The 23,590-nt window shown below is 39.4% G+C and overlaps 1 protein-coding gene across 19 annotated transcripts in view; it reads right to left on the reverse strand.

The window, feature by feature from the left end:
• Window positions 1-23,590, reverse strand: part of TENM3 (teneurin transmembrane protein 3) — a 1,409,904-nt gene that overhangs the window by 619,859 nt on the left and 766,455 nt on the right. For 18 of the 19 annotated variants that reach the window (XM_063335478.1, XM_063335491.1, XM_063335489.1 and 15 more), the window contains exon 8: window positions 15,869-16,026. The exons of the other annotated variant lie outside the window; for it this stretch is intronic. The gene's annotated coding sequence lies outside the window, so the exon portion shown is untranslated. The remainder of the gene's footprint in view (window positions 1-15,868; window positions 16,027-23,590) is intronic. 19 annotated transcript variants of the gene reach the window in all.

A 23,590-nucleotide genomic window follows, 5' to 3' on the forward strand; every position in this document is an offset into this window, starting at 1 on the left:
ACTTTGCAGCAAAGTCAGACTGGCTGGTAGTCACCAGTCAAATCCTCTGTCTGCATTTCTTCTGCTGCTGTCGGTCGTTGATTTGGACGCTCAAGTTCCATTAAAATCTATGAACGTGAGGCATAGAGTAGCACTCACAGAATATTCACGGAATGAAAAAAAAAAAAAAAAAAGAAAAAAAAGGGTAAAAAAGATACCAAATAAAATTTGTAATGGCTAATACCAATGCAATCTACCTGTATGGGTACTTCAAGTGACTAGTTTAGGAAAACGATTTTATGATTGTTGGTCTGTCACTGCAAGGAGTCTGAATTAATGGCCTCTTTTTTTCGGTCATCTCACAGTTTCCTTGCTCCCGCTCTTGGTTTTTATCTCTAGTGACCCCAGGGCCCGAGGAAACTTAAGGAAGAGAAACGCATTTATAATTGAAAACCTGCTTTATATATTCAAATTGAAGCGTAAACAGCATAGTTATGTGATCAGCACAGTACTGTTCTCACAGATGGAGATTTGTTTAGGCTGCCAAGAGGCAATGTAAGCGCATGAAGGCTTTTCTATTAGATTAGAATACCAAATCGAGACTGTCAAAATGGCTGTATATTCCTATTTCTAAATTAATCTATTGTCACTTGAAATCAGATTCATTCATTGATCCCGCGCTGCCCAGTTCTGCGCTGAATTAAACTAGAGAGGGGGAAGGAGAAGCTGAGGAAGGCCGAACACCAATAGCTCTGGCTTTTCCAGCTAGAACGATGGGCAAGAGACACGGCTCCTTTATAACGAAGGGACCTCAACCTTCCTGCTGTTGAAGAAAGATCCCCTTGGGCTGCCATTCTGCAAATGGCTACACCCCCCCCAAATAAAGAGTTTCACAAGGGTGAGAAAGATTTCTGTTGAATAGTGGCTTCGCCATTGCGGCTTGTTTCAAGCTACTTTACGGCTATTCCATTGATGTGAGACCGCACGTCCTCTCCAGTTTTGAGACACAGCAAAGGTAGTCAGTTCACAGTAACTCAAGTAAAGTCTTAACGTTCACGTGAATCTATCGTACCTACACAGATTATAATGTGTAAAAATCACATTAGGAACCTAAAGCTTGATAACTAGAATTCACTGTTACGCTCCTGATGAAAGATAAAATTTGGGCAGTTTATATTGCAGGCCAAACTATTAATTTTCTGGAGTTTTTGTAACTGATAACAGAAGTTCCCAGCAAGCAGGGAGTCTCATCTCTATGTCAAATCGGTAAAGTACCTGTTGCATATGCTTTAATGACCAATTTATTGGCATTTATCACTCTCTCTGTACACATCCAAAACACAGTAAACACTGATTTGATTTTGAACGTGTATTTGTTAGATTTTCATCTTAAATATCACAAGCAGCGGTTCCTACATGCTTTGTATTAAGGTTTTGAGAGATAATCCATTGTCCTTGTGTAACTATTTTTTCCGTTGTTTTTAGCTGTCAATTTTCTCTGCTGTTTTTAACTACCAATAACTGTTTCAACTATAATACACAGAAAATGACTAACGAGGAGACTTTCTTAAATAATCTTAGTAAAATTCATAGCGAAAGTAAAAAATAAATAAATCAATATACAGCTGTGAATAACTGACATGAAAGCTCAGCTAACCTCCAGATTCGAAAAGCACTCATTAACGTTTGGATAGCTCTACTGATGGCGAGTCGCTTATTATAGCTAGATAATGGCCATAACCTATGTATTATCTGAAATAGCTAAACCACGTTTGATGTCTTTAGGAGGGATACTTAAGCTGTACGAATGAGCACAACGTTGTTTGTTCAAATGGGAATGTGTTTGGCAGCCAGGAGGCAACGCAGGAGGACGTACTGTTCTCCGTTGGGTTAGAACACCTAGCTGAGGATGTCAAAATAGCTTTCTCTCCGGAATGTATACGCCTGTTCTTGATTTCACGTGTTGTTATGCTGTGTGATTCACTCATTAATTTCATGCTGTCCAACACTATAAAAAACTGCTAACCTAGACAGACTGGAATCAGAAGGGTTTTTCTTCTGAGTTTAGTGTGGATCGAGCCTTTGGGAAGGGAACCGAATTGCAACTCTGCCTTCTTGCCCACAAAGACACGTACAAGGCCCTCTTCCTGCCAGTTAGATGAATATTTTTATGCTTTTATTGCCACACTATATTTCAATGTACTTTACCATGTTTTACCCTCAAAAAAGTATTCACAAAACAGTTCTTTCAAACAGACAAGAATATTATTTCTCTTTGCTGGACCCAGAGATGAACTGAGTCTCAATTTATACTATCTATTAATCAGTACACAAAGATATACAAGAGCCTATATTACTTCATGGACTTTCTCAAAGGGTTTTCTCTGGCTATTAGTATAAAAAGTGCAATCCTGGAGGAAGGACTCTATTGCAAGGACAAGAATCTGTGCGCTCTGAAGCTACCCCGCTCCCTACGTCATGGCTTCTATTTGCATTTAAAAATAGAAACAAAAATAATAAATCCCACTGTTTAACAGACAAAAAGCTATATCGAGAATGTTTCTGCAAGGAGGAGGATAGGAAGTCTAAGAAATAAAACAGGTACAGGGGACTTCAAAGGGAAAAATCAAAGGAGAAGAAAAAGACAATAAGGAAGGCGATACAGATAGCTGAAGGAGAAAGCAAATTATTCATCCGAGATATGCATTAAAAAATTAACTGCAGATTTTAACGTAGTAAAATATGGGAAGCTCCAAGCAAGACTATGTCCAAGCAAGATTATGTCTTTTTAATTTGAAATATATTTTCTGCAAGCTGGCGGTGCCAAAGCAGACTTGGAATTTGCTCACATTCTCTCCATTATCTTTGATTTGAGAAAAGAAAGAGAGATACGAAATTTAAAGCACCACAAATAAAATAAGGAATATTAAAAGACCTAAGTGGATCAATACACTACATGTAATTCCGGAATTTTTTTTTTTGTTTTGGTCAGGTACTGGGCCCATGTAACATTATGCACTGAATAAAGATTTAAGTTAAACACTAGACATGGCTCTTCCATTGTTAAAGGTAGCACAATGTTCTATGACAATGATAGAAATGCCAGAAAATCCTTTGTGGTGGTGTTGTGTTTAGATAGTTAAGTAAAAAAAAAACAAACACCAAAACAGTGCAGTACTGATTTATGTACACAAACATACATAAATATGTGAAAAAAGGATTATAAACTAGCATTGTCGTATGCTTGTGTGTGTGCGCACATGCCTGCATGGGCACCAGGTGTGTGTAAGGGGAGGAAAAGGCAGAAACAAAAGGCTAACAGCTGGTTTCAAGAAGAAATGCTACGTTTGCGTGCTAACTCTGATTTAAAGACAGTGACATCAAACAAATACCTGGGCATATTTACAAGTTTGCATTTAGACAGAAGCCGGGGTCTCGTCAAAATATAAGAACTGATTCACTTACTAACTCTGCTCTTCTAGGTACAATTAGATATTAAACAGGTCGGTCTAACGTTTCTGAAAAAAACCTAACTAGCCGCAGGTCAGAAGACATTCACAAAATTCACACAGACGAAGTCATTCCACGATGCCTTCGCCCTGTGGAAGAGCTCAAGAGTGAATAGAAACCTCCTTAGATTTCACAAAGAATTAAAAGTGCTGCCTTTACACCTCCTCCCTCACTTCATTCCGGTCAGAAGGCACTTCTCCACACGAATATCAAAATGATTAACACTAAAAAGTTTTAATATAATCATTTTGATATGGCCACAGCTGTACGAATCGCAATGAGACGTAGAGAACTAAAACCTCTCATGCTTATGTAATTTATTCTTCTTGTTTACCCAATGCCGTGGACAACGGTGTCACGGCATGCTAAACAAACGCAATGCGTTTTCACTTATTTTATTCCAGACTGTCTGCTGTCGTGTTCTGAAGAACACTCAAAGCCCGAGCTGGAGAGCAGTAGTTAAAAACAGCAACTGGCTGTCAGTGGTGCAGTTTGTCATTGTTCCACAGACAAAAGGCAGACTGTCACAATAAACAGCATTTATTCATTTCAGATTTGTGGCTTAGGGCTGAGGAAGGGGAGGTGTCATTCGTAGTAATTGTAAAACACATAAATAATAATAGTAGTCTGCAAATCATATATCAAAGAAAACAGTGGGAGTTGGCAGTGATGGAGGCAAGAAAATGGATGCTTCCAGCACAACCTAATTTACGGCTCTTTTAGAAAAATATATATGTTTTTTTTTTTCTTTCATAACAGTAAAATGGAATGTTTTGTATTAACTGCTTGTGTGGTGGGTAAAGAAGACAGAACATCTAAATCACGACTTTAATGACTTATTTTAAACAAACCGCTGAGTAGCTTTCTAAACATGATTACTCTGTACTCAACCGCTGTCAATTTTATTAGCTTAATTTTACTAATTAAAAGACATTTAATGTTGATATTGACATCACCTCCTCTAGCCTTTTTGCTTAAAAACTGCAGCTTTTTAAAGAAATTATACTTCTCTGGTGAAAATACTCTGGATTGGTATTAGAGGTAGAAGAGGCTTCCTTTCCACTCATAGAATGCTTAAGTCTGTTTTCACAGAACGGCTCTCAAATGCCTAATCATATATTTTAGGTAATAATTTCATGGCCAGAAGTTATAAAGAGGACTGATTAATCTTGTTGAGGTTGGTATTAATTTTTTATTTTTTTTTTTTTTAATTTGAGTGCAATTTTTGAAGCAACCATTATCTATCTTCCTTCTGTCTTGTTCTGTTTTACGAGGCCGAAGTCCTACCTCGGTGACACATATTAACGGGATTATGACATCCCCTTGGCCAACCCTTGGAGGGTCTACACAAATCTGGGAAGAGAAGCGAGAAAAGACAAAAGGAGACTTCTAATTTCCTACTGCTTGGTCAAAATCCCGCTTCATCTCATAACCACTCCAGAACACTGATAATATTTATTAGAGAGCAACCTCTTCTGACATACCCAGAAAAGACAGATGGATCTGAGTTTTTCTCTGGCGAACCACACAATGTTCACCAGATGGAAACAATGCTCCCTATATAGTATTCTCAGGCATTTTTGCCTACAAATCCTTCCCTCCCAGCATGTCTCAATTCCTATCAGGAGCAAGGGCATTAAAGGGCTGAGGAAAGGACAGGTACATCCGAGAAACTGAACTCACGTTTCAGCACGGATCTCCTCTGTGAAAAATCTTTTCTAATTTGCCGGAGAGAGAACAGAGTGAATAAGATGCCCTGTATTGCGAGCGGAGTGCGATATCAGTATTTCAACCAATGTTATCGCAGCTGTTACTGCTTTGGGTACAATGGAGAAGCTCAGGAGTTGCCAGGAGGCAACGTGCCCGGCAGCCCAAGGGAAGCACGCTGAAGGATGGATGCACATGACCAGATCTAAGATAAGCTTTGGTGATTCTCCCCTTAATAAGACAGGATTTTTCTTAATTGATTTCAAAAACTGAAAAAAGAGGCCCCTGTTTGGGCAGACATGACGTGAATATATGTGAAAACCACATGTGTAAAGCTTTATGTGTTTAATATCTATAGCCAGCAGAAATAAAAATAAAAAAAAAATGAAGTGTGCTGAAAAACAACTGTTTAAAAACTAATTCCTAACCATAGTTTTGGGAATGACTACTGAAATTAGAAAAAAAAAATATGTCTTCCAAGATTAAAATATCCTCTGAACAGAAATGGTAAAATTTGGGATGAATTTTAAATAAAGAAGTACAAAAGGAGGAGCTTAGTCCTTCTACGAGGGACATTTTCCGTGCAAGCTCAACTTCACGGCTGTAACCTTCAGTTCCTTCACCAGCCCGAGCTAGGTGCAACAATCTCGTCTAACCTTAGTGCTAACAGCAACGTGGAAATTTCAAGCCAGAATTTATTCAAGATCGGTTTATATTAGAGCAGTAAGAAATCTAAGCATAACTCTTCTTATCTATATTGACTTACTATTAACTTCGTAGAGGCTCTCCTGCACTTTTTCCAACCCTCTTCGACCCGTCTTTATAGATTTAAATACACACATATGTAGGCTCACAGTACTGCTCTTCTGCGTTTAAAACACGGCCTGAATTCAGCTTAAAATGAGAAAACCAGATATTCGTAGTATGCCACTCCCTTACGCGGGTACTAAGATGCTTGGTTTCCTTTTGCTGTAAAATCTGCCTCCCTTGTCGTGTTACAAAAGCCTGGAACGCTCTACTTGAAAAGACTGAATCTGGGCGTGCGCTTTCTTGGTTAGCTCGTGCCTTTTCAGGAATCTGCTAAAAATTCCAAAGTTCACTGCAGTCTTCATAGAGTCGGTCCCTTTTGAATGAAAGCTTGTACGATATATCTGAATAGACGCGATTTTATCCTGGGCTCACTCAGGCACATGGCCTCCGTAGCACCCTGTACGTAGTTATTCGGAGTGAGAGACACACGCAGTCATTAAAAAGCGATGATAACCTTCATTGTGATTAGGCCCGCTCTCAAACGAAGGCAGATTTCCCACACCAGGAACAGCCACGCACAAATGTAAATGGATCAACAGTGTCACTCTGGTGTAAACCGCGATCACGGCCAGCGCCAGGCAGTGGACAATGACCCCCGTAACGACACAATCACTCCGCAGTTAATGCACGTCACTCCTTATTTGCAGGGAAATTTTGGCAACCAGAATTTGCACGGTCCCTTGGAAACTTCCCTGGGCTGAATCCCTCGCCTCCCGCTTTCTGGGTGGGAGTTGTGACAGTCGCGCTGCTCGCGGCAAACTGCCACGGCGGTTTGTTCTGCTCGGCTGCTGTCTGACCGCCACAGCCCATCATCGGGGAAGAAAGCACCACGTCTAACCTCCCCCCGTGACAAGGTGCAATCGCCCCGATTACTCCTCTTGGCTGTCCAAGCCACCTTGGGGTGGCCGGCATACAGTTACAGATCTAAAAAAAAAAAAAAATAATCCTTGCTTCGTAAATGAAAAGGATAAAGTCTGGTTTGATGCAATCCATCATCTAATACGTGGTTGAAAGGAACTAGAAAGATTAGATAAATAACACTAACGCAATGCCTGAGATCACCTGTGAATGTCATACCTTTTACATCATTAGGAATATTAAATTATATATTTTTCTACAAGATTACCTTTTTTTTTTTTTTTTTTTTTTTTTTTTTTTTACACGGATGCCAGGTATCACTAGTATCACTAGGTATTCAAATTCTGAATTTCTTGTTATTTCTTTCTAGCAATCATCGCTATAGCGTGGACACTATGCAAAAGAGTCATTTTTGGGGTCCATTTATTTATACCAAAATAAGGCAACAAAGGTCAATATTGTATCACATGCTACACCTGGCCAAACGTTAATGCTGGGTTACGGGGTAGGAGAAGAAATGCTTAGAATAAGCCTTGTACAAAGGAAAGGTTAAAATTAAGCCTTCCTCTTGCAAATCAGCACCAATTAATTAAAAGTTCCTATGTGCCTGATCTATATAATAAAAACATACGAACTTTGCTGTTCCATATGGAAAACTGCATCTTCAGGCTATTTTTAAGAACGCACTTTTTGGGAGTGCGGTTCATAATATTCTACTTAAAGCCTGAAGGGCACACGGGTCAACTTTTCCAGCCCTTTCGCTTACAGATAGTTACACATCCTTCTCCAGAAGCCCAGATAACGTAGAAAAAAAAAAAAAAAAAAAATCACATTTTGCACATTAACAACTCTGATTGCTTGAGCTGGTCTTATTAAATCCAAGGTCTATTCACTGAGACAAAAAAAAAATAAATTGATTTCAATATGAAAACATATCAACCCACTGTGAGTTTAGCTTTAGTACAGTAATCTAGCATTATTAAGTTTTAATTACTCCAGCAGGCTAATCTTAAGCCTGAGAAAAGCTGTTAGCGTGAGACTTCACAATGAGAGATTTTCTTGCGCTTGTGAAAATCGTTATCACTGGTGCTATTTCAATTGATCTGTATTTCTAAATATCAGATCTGTTTTGCACAGCCCGGGCAGGAAACAAGTATATCCTGATAAAGCAGATCGCCTGGCGGATCAATAACGCCGCACAAGGATTTATCCCCTTATGTCACTGTTCCAGCCCAGTTCTGACAATATCCAAGCAAACGCCCATCCCGTAGAACCAGCGCTTGATGTGACACTAACTGGCCTCCCCGATAGGGCTCAGAACTTAATACGCTTCCATCAGGTACCCCAAAAGGTTCCTGCAAAAGAGGGATGAAACTTTCAAAAGAGACGAATATATAGAAAAAGCCACAGCTACAATTGTCAGTCCTGCTTCGCGTTGCGATTAAAGCGAACTATTTCATTTCCTTTTCCAACAAGTGATTTCAGGTGAAATAAAGCATAATCTTGGGCCAGAGCCTTTTAAAACTTGCAAAAAGCATGTGAATGTGTGAATGGGCGGAAAGTGCATTACATAAGAGTCTTAATTTTTCATGAAAACTTTATCTAACAGGAAGGTAGATTATTTTTACGTTTTCAGACATAAACCCACTTATCTGTGTTTCTTCTGACCAGCTAAGGGAAAAAAAGAAAATAAAAATAACGCCAAGTTGCCAGTGAAGTTTCAGTGCTCTCTCTAGAGTCTCTTCCCGAATGACCAAACGTAAAAGAACCTTTTTCTGTGTAAAAGGAGTTTATAGTGCTTACACCGGCTTGTACCACTCATGCTGAATTTTAACTTACATTCTTACTCCCCAACAAAGAGAAGCAGCACTGTCTGGTACTGTGACTTAGACTAACAGGACAGGAGTGTTACAGATTTTCTGTTATAAAAGACAAAAATTGATTTATGCTTTCTTATGTCCATCGAGCGCCTTTGAAGTATCAGCTAGAAATAACCAATTCTAGCTACCTAACCAGCTGTAGAGAGATACGGGTGGGTTGCGGCAGCTAACTCCTCGCCAGAACACAGGGCGTGCCAGGACTTATTTATGGTGGGATGGAAGGCCAGTTCATCAGCCAGAGGTTTACACAACACGTGTTCTCCTTCTTACCTCCTGTTCACATAATTTGACTTGATGCTGTCTTCCCCCAATTTGTTTATCAATTCTGGATCACAGAATCACAGAATGATTCAGGTTAGTCATCTCCAACCCCCCCGCCCTGGGCAGGGACACCTCCCACCAGCCCAGGTTGCTCCAAGCCCCGTCCAGCCTGGCCTTGAACCCCTCCAGGGATGGGGCAGCCACAGCTTCTCTGGGCACCCTGGGCCAGGGGCTCACCACCCTCACAGCAAAGAATTTTTTCCTCAGATCTCATCTAAACAAACCCTCTTTCAGTTTGAAGCCATAACCTCTCATCCTATCGCTCCATGCCCTTGTAAAAAGTCCCTCCCCAGCTTTCCTGTAGGCCCCCTTCAGACATCGGAAGGCCGCTCTAAGGTCTCCCTGGAGCCTTCTCTTCTCCAGGCTGAACAACCCCAACTCTCTCAGCCTGTCTCCATAAGAGAGATGCTCCATCCCTCTGATCACCGCCATGGCCCTCCTGGATGCCAGTCAATATAACACTGTACTGTCACCCTGAAAGTAAGTTTGTGAAATTTGAATACTGGACCACCTATTTGAGAAATCTGGTCTCTAGAGTTATCCAGTCACATTGAATATTTTCAACTATTTTCATAAATTGCAAGGGATTAATATTTTTGGTCCTTTTTCTGCCACAAGGTGTGGTATTTACAATGAGAAAAATAATAATCCTGAACTTTTGCATTCACTTTTTCTTTTTTAAATAACCCTACACAGTATTCTAGGCAAGGATATTGATATGAATCTTTGGATATGAATCATAATAGCAGATTTTCACATCAGGTATTTGATTCCATCTCTGAACTCTGAAGCTTCTGCGGTGTGAGTGGCAGCAGGAAATGGCTTTCAAACTCTTCCTAACAGATGGAATAAAATCTGCCAGGTTATTAAATTACCACACAACTATTTTTAGTTTCCATTTCTATATCCCTTTTCTTCTTTTGTCATATAATATGTCATTGCTAATCAAATCTCAAAAGCATTCCTATTTTGAAAAACAGAAGCTTCAACTGGCAGTTTATTATCCTTTGCCCTGAACATTTTTTGTTGCTGTTTTATTTTTTTTCTGCTGAAGTTACAGAGTATTTATGCAAATTTGTGTATTGCAAAAACGGAGACAGTAAGTCAAAACATGAGTTTAGAGGAGTTACAGGCGTTAAAAGCGTTTTAGTGATGAATAATTGCTGTGAACCCTTATCTAGACTGCAGTCTCAGATTAAAGACAACTGTTTGCTGAGAGCTAAGAAGTAGAGATGCCCTCCTGATCACTAGGAAACCAAAAGCAAGTCCCTCAACCGGCTGTGGTAAACCATATCAGAAGCGCAATATATTTTATTTTTGATGAATTGTGCTCAGAAAGAAGAAGCAGCTACTCAACCGTTGGGAAAATTAAACCGATTGTTTCTTCCTCCTGTGAACTCTGTCATAGTGACAGATTTTCTTAGTGTACAAAGAATCCTTTGAAGGCAAATTTGCTTGTAATTCAAGTGTTATGGAATAAAAATTGCTTCTTTGTTCATGTCGCAACCTAAACATTAACGCTCTTCTTACGTGAAGTCTATTATTACTACTACTACACTACAGTACAGAAGTGATGATATATAAAAATAAGCATGAAACATTGTTTGCTAGTTTTACCATAGTTAAGTATTGCAACGTTGAAAGGAAGTATATTAATTGTAGTGTAATTAAGTCAAGTGGCAAATTCTGGTTTTACTTAAGGACACAAACTTCGATTAAGTAAGGAGACAAACAGCAACTTGCAAATTGATCCCATATCTGATTTTCAGCAGAGCGTCAGGCAACAGTCAGTCCTGGATTGAACACGAAAATGCAACAAAAAAACCCCCCATGGAACACAGGGAGAGATTTAGATTGGAGTGATACTGTACAGCAGGCCTGTGACTTCTGGAAGCCGTATTGATTTACAACCCCGTCACAAACGCAACGTAAAATAACGAGAAAACCCCCTACATTTTAGTCCGGTTCTATTGAATCTCACAACTGAGAAGAAATAAGGTGGTTTTTGTTTTTGAGACCACTAACCCGACTGATGTTGCTCAGCTACAGACAAATAAAACTATCAACGGATGTGGCTTCCAATTTTCCTCAAGAAGGAAATGGCACAACGCGTCTCCATTAAGGCATGGAACCTGCTGAACCTTTTCCAGTCAGACGCGTCAGCTGGGAAATAACTTCACAAAATGGACAATACGGTACGATTTCCTAGTGGTTGTAAACATCATGCATTGTAAGACTTAACTACGTGGGTTTTGCTACCTATGTCATATAACCAATGAAAATGCAGAAAAGTGTCGTAGCTCATCACTTTTTTCAACGTTTCCAACTGTTTACGGTATCTTTGATTTTGTGCTTCGTAGCAGAGGAATATAATAGGAGCTCTCACAATCCTGTGTGTTTGTCTTCTTCCTATCGACTTCTCCTTTGATGATCAGGGGAAAAAAATCATGGAAAATACTTTTTTTTTAAAAAAAAAAAAACAAACCCACAATTAGTCTGAGAGATGAATTTGAAGGGTTTTATAAATGAGGCGCCTTCTGAAAAGTTGTCGATAGGGAAGAATGGGAAGAAGAGGAATGGTGCTTTCCGAAGGCAAAGGTAAGAACAAAGCCTCCATTAAATGCAAGAAGTTCCACAAAGCCCTTACTTTTAAGAGTTGTACACTAGTTCTGTCCAACGACAGGAAAGAACTTAGGGAATCTGTGTTCCTCAGAGCTGTATGTCTTCTGTTTATTTTAGGAAAAAATGGTATCAGAATAGCATCCTTCAGATCTCCCAGAAGCAATCGTCTTTAAAGTTTAATTGCCATCCAAATCTAAATACAATATTAAATAGAAAATCTCTCTTTTCTGTGATAGCCTTGGCAACGAAATAGTTTACTGGGGGAGTAATTAGGTGTAGAAAAATTACAATTTGCACTTTTTTCATCTAAAATGTAGTATTTTACAGTTATTGCAATGTGATACTGCATTGTTTAAATTACAGCACCATAATTCATTCCTGCAGCAGTCAGTGGCACTAGGCCTTTGGCCTCTTGCCTAACAATACACTGGGCAAGAATTATTACATTGTAATTCACAACCTGTCGTGCCTTATTGCTTAATTAAAGCATAACCCTTCATGACATGACAAGCAATTTGACTGTTATCATAATAGATTATTATCCCACCTAACATATTTTAGTTTTACAACCTATTAGTTTTTGTACATGCACTGAAAGTTATCTGGACAAATACACAGACGTTTCTTTATCTGTAAAGTGGGAAGAATCAGTTTAGGAAGAGTAGCTAAGGACACAAGGTTGTATTTTTGCTTAGAGATGTTCCTTAAGTAAACTTGGGCTTTTTTTTTTCTTCAATAATTAATTCCTGCAAAAATTAGCAGAAATATTAAGATTCAAATATCGGATTAGCTGGCCACCTGTATCGTGTTGTACTGCTTAGCTCCCTAAATGGTAAAGTTACACTATTTTTGTGAATTCTCAAGCAGAACTAAACCAACAATGAGGCTGAGGTTATAGTGTCTTCAAAATTCCGAAGAAGTTCCCAGTTTAATTTTGTTGCAGTACAGCAGTTAACTACTCCGCATTCAACATTAATTAATTCTTAAAACATCTTTTTCAGGAGTAACTCCTCGAATCACTTTCTTATCAAGATCCCTCCCTCTCTGACATTTCTCGTACTGAAACCTGATAATATAGAAAAGGCAATCAGTTGCTATTAAGACACATCTGATTGTTACTAAAAATTGACTAGGTGAAATTCTACTTTTGTGAAAGTCAATGGCAAAACTCCTTGACTTAAGTGAAAAACTCGTCCATGAGGTGAAATGGAAAATGTCTCAACAGCTATGAAAACATGCTTTAATATTGGGGATTTCCAATTATTTTAATTAATATTAGATATTTTATTAATGCCTTCACATGGCCTGGAAGTGTGCCATACAACGCAGCTATTTGGCTATTCATAGTCCTTTACATTTGGCAATTCCCAATTCAAAATTAAAATATGCAAACAGGGAACTCTGAAGTTTTGTGTGAGCAAAAGCCTGGTTTTCTTGAGAAGACACACAGGCAACGCACACAAAACAATTTTAACATGGAAATTATATACACCACACCCCATAGATGTGCTACCAGTTTCACCAAGGTGCAATTTAATGAGGTTCCACTGAACTCTGTACGTCTGCAAGGTGACTGGGGTGTCCCTGCAACTCTCCCTCTGCTATGGCTATAAAAGGTCTATGATGTGACCGGGATACAACCGAAACAGCTGCAGTCTTTGATCATACGCTGGCAGTTTACGCACGGATGCAGAATGTGTAAGAAGGGCACACTTTATTAACTTGACTGATGTTCTGGTATTTTACTGGTTCCAAAAGCCAAAGGAGACCGGGCTCCACCATGTCACCCTGAGAATAATTTATTGTTGCGGCTATTCAAAATGAAATACCTACCACTAATGTCTAATTGATTACCGTAAACAAGAAGCGTACATCGTCCTCAGTTGATCTAACATTTGCTATGATCTTTGAAGCTGCTGCTTTAGCTAGAACTATTAGTTTGAATTAGCACAAACCGTATTTTAGCTACAGTTTAAAACAGCTGCCAACGCTCTGGATGTATGCATATGTTTCCTGTTAATAGATATTTCCACATATACAGTCTGGCGAAACATTACGGTGAGCTTTTCCCAGTTCATAAGTATAAAAAAACCCACAAATTCTGAAGGCGTGATAATAAAGTTAGACCTCGACAGTCTACTGGCTGTATTATGCTGTACAGAAGCGCCTTTGTCCTCCTTAAATAAGTTAAAACATTGTGGTTCTACCAACCTGTTCAGGTTTTAAACAATTCAGCTTTCTCAAAGCAGCCAAATCGGAGCGCATATTCTTTCCATGTGCCCAGCAATAAAGAGAAAAATGTACTTAATACCTAGATGTTATGTCTTCATACGTGCAATATGGAAATCACAGTAACATTACAAATTATAGGCAAATATAAAAGTTTGCAATGGGTTCCTCTGGACAAAGAGTTACATCACAAGGAACAGGAAATTACGCTCTCATAAAAGATCTACTAATGGTTTTCACTAATCCTAAGAGTACGAAGTCATTCTAAATATGAAGGGCATCTACAATAGCCACCATTCTTATGCTTTATTCCCATTTTGTTCCCCTAGCCTCCACTCGTATCTCTGTACTCTGATCTCTAAATTTGTGTTTTGCCTCATTTTGTCCTCACATTTTCAATGGAAGAACTACAAAGGCCTGGACTCTAAGTCATTCTGCTCCCATGCTCCCAGTTTGCTTTCTTCTGTAGCCCTGCACAGGAAATACACGTTTTCATAGCCTCGTTGGACACAAAAGGGGATGCTGCAAAGTCAATGCACTGCTTTGATGGGACCTCTCTCCGTCCAGCGCCCGCCTTACACAATCCTGGTCTCAGTTTTCCTTTCAATCCCTTTCTCTAGAGGCTTTGTGCTGTAGCAGAGGAGTAAAACACCTCAGAAGTTAAACAGTCCCTAGTCAGCACACATATATACGTTTGTAGATCTGTTCACTTTTCATCTAGATACAACCGGCTAGATCTATCTCTCTTCCTGATTTAAGCGTAGGTCAATAAGCATTTATACCTCTTCTCCAGTACAGATATTCCCCAAGGAAGTGTAATTCCTCTAGCTCCCAAGCTTAGCACCGCCGATTAAACCATTGGTTCATTTTTAGCATCCTAAAATATCATCTCTGAAACACGTTCAGTTCCCCGCCCCGCCCCCGAATGCTTCCCATTTCTAGAAAAGAGTATAGATACCAGGTAAATATAAAACATAAACACTAAAACTGGTCAGATTTCTTTCATTGAAGTCTGATGCCTATTTCAAGAGCTCCACTTTCACTGAAATTTGTCACAAGTCACCACCAGAAGTTAAAGTTATAAACAAGTCCATAATAACAACTTCATTTTAAAGCGTTCTAAGTTATCCAGACAGTCAAACAAAAACATGGTCAGACAAAAAACCTAATTTCTGAGACTGAACATGTTATTATTATACCCTGGATTACTGTTTAAAACATAGTTAAATCTTTACGTAGGCGTATGTTTAGCCTCATTTCCATTTTTTTTCCCTTAACCACTTTTAGTATTTCCTATATACCTTTTGCAAAGTAATTCCTCTGCCAAATATCTCTCCGATACATTCAAGCACCTTTTCTTGGTTCCTCTCCATCCACCATGTTCTTATCAGTATTTTTTTTTGTTTCACCAGACTTCAGCTCAGGTGAGAATACTGGACTTATTCAATGACTTCATCTTAACCGACACCAGAATAATATAGGGTTAAATTAAATGTAAAGTAAAGTTCATTACTGAAGTACTAAATTAAACCCTAGAAATAAATAATTGCTTAATCGATACTAGAAAATTTGTGCTTCCAACTGCGGGTCAAAATCAAGAGAACATTTAGGGATACAACACCACTCACACAGTGAAATATCTTAATTCCAAACCACCTCTGCTCAGAAAGTATGTATTTCTATGCAACACTATTTGCGATCCAAAGCATTGCCCTGTACTGACCTGTACGGCATTCTTGGTTTTGAACAGTGAATACTGTGTCATTAGTCAACTGCACATCACCGAATTAAAAATGCTAATTTTCATAGTAAAACAAATGTTACATCTAAAACCTGGAAAGAAGAGTTGACACCCGCGGTAATAAATGTGCAACAGTTCTGCAAGATTTTCCCCCTCAGGAAAATGTAGATGACAGCAACATAACTTTTCTTGTGCTGGTCTGTTCTCCTACCTTTTCTGATGAGTTGGCTGCAGAAAAACGTATAAATGGAAAGCTCAATTAGTGTAATTTATGTATCCTTGGATGTCAATCATTACTGTGGAGAGGTGGGACTTTCGGGATCTCGGTGCATTAATTAAGAGCTCATCTCAGAAGAGCAGTCATTACACCTAAGGACCAAAAATAAGTTTTAATTAGAGTCTAGAAGACAGTCTGTCATCTACTTATAAAATTAGTTCTTAGGTTAAAAAATGAACAGCTACGGGACATTATTAGTAACAATGCAAAGGGCACAAATCTCTTGCTTGTACTTAACTTCAGAATAAAAAAAAAAAAAGGTATTTTCGTGTATATAAGTCTGCCTGGAAAAAACGGACAAGTTCTGTAATGCTGTGTGGACACCACTCAAATTGCCACCAGGCTGCATGAATGCCAACGTGATTATTAGACTCTTGGCGAATTACCGATGCTGAGCTGCTGCCGAGGGAAGGCTTTTACTGAAGTTAGTTGTATTTCTCACCCATAGCCAGGTGGGGTTTTTATTGTCCGGTCTATCTTCTGACCACTTATACAAGAGGCAAACCGACACAAGCTCAACAAAAGGGGGCGAACGGGCTTGTACGACACAACAGTTTCATTCACCGGGTGATAAAATATGTAGGCAGCCAGACACGTCAAGGCTCAGGAGAGGTTAAAAACTAGCTGGGTTAACTGGTGTCAGCTGCCCGAGAGCACTTTGCTGGTGGCATGACTTATCTGAGGACAATCAAATATTCCGCCTGGGACTCACCGGGGAAAAAAAAATGTATAAATAATTGATTATAGCATTTATAAATTAAAGGAAGGAAAACAAATTTAAAAAGCTAGTCTGGAAAATAAACATGTCAGCTAATAACTCAAGCGTGAAAAGGGGTAAAATTTAGAGCAGAACTAAGCTTACATTCTAGAGAACAAGAAACAACTTGTTTGTCAATAGTTGAAATACGAAATATAATGAACTAATAAAAACCCAAAACCAACAGACTACTCTAGAAAGGATTAGACAAGAAAAAAAATATTCATCTTCCAAAATGGAAATAGATAGGGAAAAATACATATAGAAATGGGATTTCAGTGTTCCAAATGTTGCCGTTTATCAAAGGACTGAAGCTAACATATACGTTAGGTGATATAATTAATAATAATTATAAAAGTTATTGCACAGAAAAAGAGCAGGATGGGAAGGCACGTCAAAAGGGAGAAAAGGTTTACTGTGCATCCTAGAACAGCAGAACAAGCCTCATGACCTTCTCCATTGCGATTACATTTCATGGTCTTGTACTAAGGTATTTGTAAATACCTTTAAGAGACAGATATTTTTCTCACACACTTGTTTGGGAAACACATGCTATAAGTTTCCCACCTAATCAGTGCACCTGAGGGGTAACCAAAACCAGCAGCAAATACAACAACAACAAGAAGCTGTAGCTATGGCCAGTAGATTGTTTAAATTGTTTTATTCTAAACAGTGCCTGATGAAACTAATACTATAGCAAGGGAGCAATCACTCTTTTAAAGACATTCAGAAGAGCGTGGATGACAATTTATGTTAACGTCATTCAGAAAATATATGTTCATGTCATTAATAAATGTTTCTAACAACTCTTGACCAAGTACTTTCTCACCTATAGTTCCAGCCAGGAATCATTTTCTACACAATAGATATAGAAACACTCTCCAGAATTTGCTGACTAGGAATATTTCTGTGATTACTAGAAGATTCCAGGGAGTAGATGGAATATCAGACCATCAAATATGATGGCAGTACACAGCAGGACATCCTTGAGAACATTAGCACCTGAAACTTGTATTTTAAAAGTTCAACTTTTAACCTGTGAACTGTTACTGAGGTATTTCAATACAAAAGAGAATATTTCCTGCTGCTATGGATATATACATAGTACTAAAATCTGATATCTGCTCCTCTGTAGACCTAAGTTATCTTTCCCATGATGACAGAGTTCAGGAAAGGACATGTTTAATACTGGCTGGTACCACGGGTGGGTATTTTTAAATGGAAAGGGAACGGAATTTATCCCGGGTTTGCCACTTTTATTCTCTTCACTGAAGCAAAGTACCCAGTCTTGTTATCAGCAGTCATATTTAGCACATTTCTTGTCAGCTGCTTCTCTTGATTAGGAGGATGGCAGAGATAATAGACACACTAAACTCCAGAACAGACAGAGAATCTTTGTTCCTCTATACAAATTTTGTAATGGCTTAATTTGCTGTTATTCCCAAGGGACAACGTCAAGAACTGAACCAGAGGACTGCTAGCGAAGCACAGATTGCGTGTTAGCAGCACGGTGCCTTCTCAGTCCTGTTCTTCCCGTTTCCCAGTTTGCCTCTTCTGAACTCACACTCCAGTACGCTGCTTTGGAAGCCAGCCATAACAGAAGCTAACACAGACAATAAAATCTGGATGATCTGCTGAACCGCGACTGAGATTTGTGACCTGCCTTAAAGTGAATCAGATTCAACAACAAGACTTCTTACGAGCAGCTCTCACCAAGAGCCTGGCAGAACCTCAACGCAGTCGTGCTCAACGTTCGACACAAAACTCGCTGAGAACCACACGGTATCACGTATTATCCTTAAAATAACTTTTAAAGCTAGATGAATTCCCATGAAAAGGATAATAAAAAAAATAGCAATTCCAAAATGTTCCTTAACAATGAAAAGCAATTAAATTTTATTGCACAGACAATCAGGAAGAGGGACAAGACTAAAATTACTTCAGGCGCTCTCCTGGCCAACTTTGAACCTTTTATTGAAGGCTGAAAGTTTGAACTCTTGGCCAAAATTTCCTCAATGGGGAAGGCACCCCCAGAGATCAAACTGGGCTTACTTAAAAGAGTTCCTATCTTAGGAGTTCATAAGGCCCCTAAGTCGGGCATGTTGGTGAGTACTTACATTTACTCATAATTAATCTACATCCCACAGTCTGATTTTCCGAGGTGCCAAGTAATTAAATTTCAGCGTAACATTAACATCTAAATTTGCAGATAAATGTTTAACTGGAGGCATGGGAAGAGATTTCCCAACTTTTATAACACTAGCCAAATGCCGATTCCTATCAGTACTGAGCAGTGCCTTTCCTGTTCCCAAATGCAAAATTCATAACAAAACCCGACAAATATTTTCCTATTTATACTTGGGTTTATTTATCATCTTTCATGCAGTTATTATTTGGGTTCATTTTATCCTGCTTTACTCCCCCCCGCTCCTCAAAAAGAGACTAGAACAATGATAAAATTTGGATCCATTTCCCAGCATTATTATTTCCTCTGGCTAAAGATAAACTAAGGGTTCAACAAAATTTCTGGGAGTTCCTTACAAGAAGTAAACTTAGGTGTGGTCAGAGTTGAGGAATATATGGCATAAGTACTCATCATTCAATCTAGAAACAGGCAATGGGTTTGGAATTTGAGGACCATAGGCTATTCTTTGTAAACTGATGAAACATGAAACTCTTGAAAAGCACTGTAAGAATCTAAAATTAAAGCTGAATGTCAATATGCTCGTGCAAGGGGTGGAGATAAGCCAATAAACATAATATCTAGCTTTTAACCCCTATTAACATTTGTAATCTGCAGCATTTTCTGCTGAAACGGTAGTGATGTCAGATAAACATTTATACAAGAACTATATAGAAGTGTGTCATAAAACACTGGAAAATATAAAAGGATAAAGAAAAACAAAAGTAAATTTAAATAAAATTTAGTAATAGCAAAACAAAACACACAGCGATTTCTCCGTGGCCAGCATCGTCCGTGGATCAAGCCCTTTTCCTGAAATCCATCCATTTGCCATACAGCATTGGAGTCACTTTGAAAATAATTCCCTTGTAGTCAGCAACACCCGGACTGCGGATGAAAGTTATTAATCAGACAGCAGTGCCACAGTGTTTTCGACTGTCAAGACAACAACCACTGCTGACTCTAATGAATAAGAGAGTTGGGTTTAAATTAGGATGCACCTGTATGCGATAACTTTGGTTTCAGCATTTTGCTGCCTCATTTTGCTACCCAATTAGCCTTCCCATTTGTCAACTTTTTCTGTACTTTCCTAATCTCTATTTCTGTGTAAGTCGGTAGGATCACGGCAGAAACGCGACAAAAGAAACTGCATCAAAATTTTTATTGTCTTCAGTATTGATTGGGAAATTTTTGTTTTTAATTACATTATTACATAGTTAAAAACTGAAGAAGTTAAGAACACTCTGGTATTATTCCTATATTTTTATATCATTGTAACATAAAAACGTTTAATTGCGGGGGATAAAGGAAGTATCCATAACATATTGTAAATATTTAGTGTTCTTCAGTCTGGCTGACTGATATCATTTTGGCTTGCTGGATAAAACTTTGCTAGCATAACCAATTGTCACAGATAAGATGTAACGTAGAAATACCAAGACCTGTTAAGAGGGAGCCAGAAGAACTACTGACTGAGAGATTTCTATCTGTCTGACTTCGGCGAGATTAACAGGCTTCTTTTTCTTTTTTGGAATTTTGTCGGCGAAAAGGTATTAAAATGTGACCAAATATCACATAGCTAGGAAGAGATCAAGCCAGCACTGGAAAAACAATGCAAAAGAGAGACCGAAAACGCAACAAGGTTGCGTGGAAGCACTTGAGGTTACACATGAAGTAGCTGGGCTGGCCTAAACGTGAGAGAATAATATGTTTTAAGTGATGTGTCATGCTTATTTGTGCCACTGACCTGGGCAAGAGAACTTATTATGATCTTCAACCTTTTCTTCACTTGTGATGTGTTTCTGCAGGGAACAGATAACACACGTCTTTGTAGGGAGATACTCTTTGTAACTTTGATCTTTGCCAAAAAACCTTGCAGAAATGTTCCATTGAGACGACATCAAAATTTAGGTGGGCTTGATAGGTTCACTCTATCAAAAAGGGGTCTCAGGATCAGGACTAAGAACAGTAAAATAAGAGGAAGTAGTGCCACTTTCTACCTGGAGAAACGCTTTTAAAGGGCGTATAAAGGACTCATAAGGCACCGATTGGCGTGAAACTGGGGCAAGGATTTGGGAGCAGGGACAGAGTCTAAAGTTAGTTCAACCACTGGACTCAATCCCGCAAAAGCGTTGGTAAGGTCTGTCGCTTGAGAGACAAGCCTGCAAGACAGGCTGGGGAAGAGACCACAGGTGCAGCTTGCCCCTGTACTGTCATAACAATAAATAAGGTTATCTGTCATGATCAAGCCATCTGGAGAAGTACTTTATACTGCCCTGAATAGACGCCACGTGTTTATTTAAGGTTACAAAGAGTGCTGAAAATAACATTGATTTGGCAAGAAACAGTTTGTGTCCTATAATTTGCCGACAGTACCACAGTAGAGGTGCGTGCAAAAAATCATAGGAAGACAATTAAAGGTATTTTGGTACTATTGATTTATAAGGGATTATACACAACATAAAACAAATGACAGTTCAAAACGCCAGATACAGCGGCTTTGGCAGAGGCTTTCAGTCTCGTATCGAAAGCAGTGATCCAGCCATCGCTGCCTGGATATTTTGTTCCTTTTTATAGAAATCATTTAACGCAGAGGGCCAGCTACGTCATCATATATCAACAAGTCACACCATAAGCAAAATAATAATCTACCCTGCAAGGGGCAAGGTCACAAGAAAACCCGCCCCACCTATCCTCTTCTTTTTCTTGCTAGCAAGGTATATACTCGAGCCTTATGATTAAGGGTATATATGTGAATCCAGTGGATCGTGGCGTGATATGCGGGACAAAAACTGGAAAAAGCCCAGGATCCGAATTGAGACGTAGCCTCGCCCTACCCAACCCCTTTTGCTGTAGAACACAAAAGCTACGTTAAAGGACGTACATTTTTTCCCCAGAAATCTGAATAATCATTACATCTATTTTTCTACTGCTATCTCTTTGATTAGTCTTTAATATCGCGCACCCGTGGCATGCTCCCTAAATGTCATAATGGGAAAATAAATGACAGGTATAATGTCCTTTCTGAGAAGCAGACAGGTAGATTGAGATATATTATGTATTACTCTGATAGCCTACAGTGTGTGCAAGTGAAACCAGCACTGGAATTAATTCCAGTTTCTTTGTTTTTCCCCCTTATGACCTCTCTTCTGACAGCCTCAAAATCCCCATAACTTTGCATACGTAGAACATGAGTCGCCAGGATGTATTTGGTACTCTGAGAAAGCTCTGCCCATTACCTGTTCTCCACATTAACTCCACTTCACCGCAAAGACCTTCTGCGGTAGCACTTTTGTCTACAATCATAAGGTTGCTGCAGCCTCGACTATAACCTCAAAAAAAGTAGCTATTTCTATAGCTATCTGTTCCTTCCTGATAAACTTAGCACACTGAACCCATTTCTCTGCAACACCAGCTTTTTGTGGGCTGCAACATATGGGGCTTAATAACACGGCACCAGACTGCAATTCTTAGTCTTTCCTGTTCAGCTTCGAATCATCTAGGTTGGAAGAGACCTTTAAGATCACGGTGTCCAACATAACGAAGATGACTCTGCTGCTTACCTTCAGTAGCTCTCACAGACAAAACAGGACGTTGTCAAAGATCATTTCCTAATAGATGAACAAGACTTCAATATAAATACAACATCTTCAAACATAAAACCCCCACCCTTAGATTTAAGGGTGCAGCTTAACTGAGCAAAGACATTAAACCTGAAATGTTTCCTGGCTTTATAATCAAAGGGAAGATTAATCAAGGCCATCACAGGTTTTCTGTGCTATTATTTAGCACCCTTGAATCATTTCACCTGCTGTTGGAGCATTGCCTTAACAACACTAAGCCAGAAAAGAGTAATAAATTAGCACTTCCCCGCTTGGGTTGGCTGGCTGATGTATTAAGGGGAGGAAAGTAGAGACCTTGTTAAAGTCACTTTTCTTCACCAGGAAAATACAAGGTCAGGGTAGTGTAAGTCTTTGAGTCTTTCTAGAGAGCAAAAGAAAAAAACCCAGACTTTGCAATAGGGCCATTTACTGCAGTGTAATGGTATCGCTCTGGACATTGGGATGTTAGGAAGAAATTCTTGGCTGTGAGGGTGGTGAGCCCCTGGCCCAGGGTGCCCAGAGAAGCTGTGGCTGCCCCATCCCTGGAGGGGTTCAAGGCCAGGCTGGACGGGGCTTGGAGCAACCTGGGCTGGTGGGAGGTGTCCCTGCCCAGGGCAGGGGGTGGCACTGGATGGTCTTTAAGGTCCCTTCCAGCCCTAACCGTTCTATGATTCTATATTGGGGAAGACAGGAGCACCTTTTTCTCACTCTCACCAGCTGATTTAACTTGCTGGAAGAATGAACCTGCCCCTAGGAGATTTCTTCCCAAGTCACAGGCTGTAGTTCAGGGTTCCAGTTCTCTGCATCCTTGGGAGAGTATATGCCCACCTCCCTTTCTGTGCCCCATCCCTCCTTCATGTATTCCCTTTCTGGAATCTATGGAAATTCTGTCCCCTTTCTCCATTTTTTTTTTTTTTTTTAGTAGGTTTGTTCCACCCATTGGCAGAAACCAGGAAGAAACCATCCTGCCTCTCTCCCCACTATTGCAAAGAGATAAGTTATTTAAGTAGCAGGTCTAGATGGTGGGCATGACTGAAGACAGACTGGGCCAAAACCCCAGGATAAAGAGCAGGGCACAAGAGCAGTACTACAGGTACTCTAGTACTGTGGTTGTA

The sequence above is a fragment of the Chroicocephalus ridibundus genome, chromosome 5, assembly GCF_963924245.1.
Source record: "Chroicocephalus ridibundus chromosome 5, bChrRid1.1, whole genome shotgun sequence".
Taxonomy (NCBI): domain Eukaryota; kingdom Metazoa; phylum Chordata; class Aves; order Charadriiformes; family Laridae; genus Chroicocephalus; species Chroicocephalus ridibundus.